The following is a 4,517-nucleotide window of genomic DNA, read 5'->3' as shown; positions in this document are numbered from 1 at the left end:
CTAGTGGATATGGACTTGAGCTCTGAAGTCAAGCACCCTGGTTCCGAATCCTAGCTCCATAAATGATGCCCTGTGGGACCTCTATAAGGATTCATTTACATCACTTAGCGTTGGTTTCTTCATCTGTGAAAAGAGGCTAAAATAGTACTTACCTTCTAGGGTAGTTGTGAGGTATACATACTGACAGTAATGTTGGTGAGTCATTGAGTTAATCACTTCATGTACTATTATTATTATTGTCTTTTACTCTGGGTTCCAGACCTGACTCATACCAAGGGGTCCTAAGGAAAGCTGACCATCTATCTGTGGGTCAGTGTGGCGGGGTCCATGCAGCCTCCCCCGGCCCTGTATTCAGTCAGATGTGGCTCTGTACATGGCAGGTGAGGCAGGCTGGGAGGGCCAGGACCAGACAGGACCACCCAGCGGGCTGGGGAAGGTGCTGGCAGGATGGCCTCAGCTGCAGCTGCCGGGCAGCCGTCCAGGGTGACAGGCAGAACGCAGTGCGCAAGGGTGTGGGGACAGACAACAGGTGGCAGCTCGGCAGCAGTCAGCCGCGGGGGAGATGAGCGGAGGACCTCCTAGCATTTGGGAAGAGGGGGTCCTGACCAGCAGGTGGGCCACAGCAATGAGCAACTCCAGAGGGAGGTTCTGAAACCCAAGCAGGCGGGCAGCCTCAGGAAAGTCTTGTCAACAGATTCCAGCACCCACGGAAAGTTAGATGTGATGGGGAGAGGCCAGAGAGAACAAAGTTGCCAAATTGAAGCTGTCAGCCTAGGACACAAGGAGGAGTGGCATTCCTGGAGCTCCGCCTCAAACCCAGCCCAGAGGATGGGAGAAGACCTGCACAGGCTTCTGAGAGTGGGGCAGGGCCTGATGAGGGCCAGCCTGATCCTGATCCCTGGTTGGAGCCGGGCTAATGACCAGGGCAACAGGCTCAGGCCTGACACGGAGAGGTCCCCACTATACGGGTGCAGGAGAGGGAAGCTGGAGGTCATCGAGGGCTAACTGTGAACTCTCTCTCTCTCTCTGTCTCACACACACACACACACACACACACACACACACATATATATACTCTCTCTCTAGCTACTACTCCAGTATTCCTGCTTCTTGCTTTTTTGCCCTATTTTTTTCTCCCCCAGATCCTCCTTGCTGATAAAGAACCAAAGAACCAAAATAGGTAGGGTCAACTTTTTTTTTAATGAAAAGTCCAGTCCCTCAGGACCTAACAGCTCCCCCGACAGTCACCTGGCAAGTGACTTGTCGCCCTGCACCCCAGTGGAAGGAACATGAGCTGCAGTGAGCAGGGAACTGGACCCAATTAGAAGGACAGTGAGGCTTCCCATAGCCCCTGACTCCGGTCCAGCTCCCGCTTGTCTCTTTTTTAGGATCAGCTAACAACTCCATAAATTCTGCTCCAGACCCATGTCTTGCCAATGATCCTGAAGACTTTTCTGGGAGGGTAAGTAACCTTGGGAGCCAGGTAGAGGTTCATCTCTGCTAGACCCGCATCCCTACAGACATGAAAACTTAACCCACACTCATCTATATAGGCCGTTAAGCCTCACACTTGAGTGTCTATATTAACCTCTAAGCTTCACGTACACACACGTTTATACTGTTTCTAACCCACACGCCTATTCTCAATCACTGGCCTCCGGTGTGTAAGGGCACAAGCAACAGGAGTGGGCCCCACATCAAGGAAGGACATAAAGGACGATCACTAGATCCCCAGGCCCCAGCCTCTGGGTACATCAGCCACACTGTCCTTTCACCTGCCCTGGCTGGGCCCCTTCTTCCTGCTCAGCAAGTGATCTGAGGTCTAGTGATCTGGACTTGATGGGAGCAGACCGACTGCCTGCTCACTTTGCCCCCAGCTGTAGAGTATGGTTACTGGTGTGCAGGACATTCGGATGCACTGAGAGCTGAGCTCTGCAGACGCCATCTGGAGCTAGGGTCACGGGACCCTTCCCACCTCTAGGGCTTCCTGAATTCATAAAAGGCAGATGACCGGTGATGTCAGTCAGAGGAAATTCGATAGAGACAAGAGGCTACACAGGTGATGGAAGAGGTAAGAAGCCACATAGGCATGCTAAGCCAATCCAGATGTGAGCAAAAGCAGGGAGCCATTTCTGCCCCAGGGCTGGAGAAAGACAGGAAAGAGAGAAAGTGAGGTCACCAGGGTCTGAAGCCAGGGCTGTCCGGTGGGAATCGCAACCACAGAGAGACGGGTCGTCTGATGTGAGCTGGAGCCATAAAGAGATGCAGCTTCTGCTAAAGACACCTTAGGAAGCAGGGAGAAAGAAATACCCCAAGTTCCCCGCACCTTCCACCTTCTAACCTGCTGCCAGGCCCCCCACTGGATGAATTTACCTGAAAGCCCAAGGCAAAGAGCCTGAGACGTACAGTCCATACAGAGCAGCCCCCACAGGTCAAGGGACCAGTCTGAGAGCAAACAGGTTATGGACCAGCACAGGAATGATAACCCACCAGGCCTCGGATGGGCCAGTGGTGAGAGGTTTAGAGAAAGTCTAGAACCACTTCCCCAGGAAGCAGCATCCTTCTCAGTCTTCTCGCTTCACAAAGATGGAAATGGATTAACTGCCTGGATGCCCCATCAGTGTGCACAGTCAGAAGGTAATTCTGCACATTCATCACAGGGAGAGACCCCTGAAGGAAACTGAATACTGTTTGTTTGTTTTTCCAGTTTTTTAAAAAGATTTATTCATTTGCTTATGGCTGTGCCGGGTCTTCTTTGCTATGTGCGCTTTCTCTAGTTGAGGGAGCGGGGGCTACTCTCTAGCTGGCGTGTGTGGGCTTCTCATCGCAGTGGTTTCTCTCATTGCTGAGCACGGGTTCTAGGCACACAGCTCCAGTGGTTGTGGCACACAGGCTTAGCTGTCCCATGGCATGTGGGATCTTCTTGGACCAGGAATTAAACCAGTATCCCCTGCATCGGCAGGTGGATTCTTTGCCACTGAGCCACCAGGGAAGCTCCTTGAACACTATTGCTTCAGTCATGTCTGACTGTCTGCAAGCCCATGGACTGTAGCCAGCCAGATTCCTCTGTCCATGGAATTTCCCAGGCAAGAATACTGGAGTAGGTTGCCATGTCCTCCTCCATGGGATCTTCCTGAATCAAACCAACATCTCTTATGTCACCTGCATTGGCAGGCAGGTTCTTTACCACTAGCGCCACCTGAGAAGCCCACCCCCAAAAAAGGGTGGCCCTCTCAGAGGCTATCTGGCTTTGTGCCCTAGTTAGGGGCTGCCCTAGTTAGGGTCTAGGGTCCTTTGGGTCATTTCCTACATGGAAAAGGGCATAGCCTGTGTCTTGGGGCGTGGTGAGGCATCCAACTGGGGGCTAGGAAGGAGACACTGCCCAGGGTACCAGGGCACTCAGCACTCCTTAGAGGAGACCGGAGAGCTCCCTCCTCCCGTCCCTCATCCCCTCCTTCAAAAACCCAGACCACTTTGGCCCAGCTTCCTTCAGGCCTCTTCTGGTGACTCACTAAGATCTTCCGCCTGAGCTGGGCATTAAATGCCTCTCCATCCCCCTCTCCATCCCCCTCTGGGTCCCACCCCAGAAGCCCCTCCCTAGAATCCTTCAACAAAGTCTTCAACCCAAAGGTCCTGGGAATAAGGCTGAGGGAGGCGGTAGAGTGGGGAGAGGAGAAGAACATTTCTCAGATTCTCAGACGCTTTTTTTGTCCCAGAGAAGGAAGATTTTGCCCAGCATGGGTTTTTAGTCTGAATATGAGCCCAAGACAACATGCAAAATGTGAGGATCTTCCCCACTCCACCTGGAACTCCTCTGGCAACCAGAGCCTAACTTCTTTTATCTTTTAATTTATTTTTTAATTGAAGGATAATTGCTTTACAGAATTTTGTTGTTTTCTGTCAAACCTCAACATGAATCAGCCATGGGTATACATATATCCCCTCCCTCTTGAGCCTCCCTCCCATCTCCCTCCCATCCCACCCCTCTAGGTTGATACAGAGCCCCTGTTTGAGTTTCCAGAGGCATACAGCCAATTCCCGTCGGCTATCTATTTAACACACGGTAATGTAAGTTTCCATGTTACTCTCTCCATGCATCTCACCCTCTTCTCCCCTCTCCCCGTGTCCAAAAGTCTGTTCTCCATGTCTGTTTCTCCATTGCTGCCCTGCAATGGAGAAATTCTTGGTACCATCTTTCTAGATTCTGTATATATGCCTTGCTGCTGCATATATGTCCGACTCTGTGCAACCCCATGACGGCAGCCCACCAGACTTCCCGTCCCTGGGATTCTCCAGGCAAGAACACTGGAGTGGGTTGCCATTTCCTTCTCCAATGCATGAAAGTGAAAAGTGAAAGGGAAGTCCCTCAGTCGTGTCTGACTGTAGCGACCCCATGGACTGCAGCCTACCAGGCTCCTCCATCCATGGGATTTTCTAGGCAAAAGTACTGGAGTGGGGTGCCATTGCCTTCTCCATATACGCCTTAGTATATGATATTTATCTTTCTCTTTCTAACT

This window comes from Bison bison, unplaced genomic scaffold (genome assembly GCF_000754665.1).
Source record: "Bison bison bison isolate TAMUID 2011002044 unplaced genomic scaffold, Bison_UMD1.0 scf7180017864177, whole genome shotgun sequence".
In the NCBI taxonomy this organism is placed as follows: domain Eukaryota; kingdom Metazoa; phylum Chordata; class Mammalia; order Artiodactyla; family Bovidae; genus Bison; species Bison bison.
Note: the sequence above shows the minus strand (reverse complement) of the source record.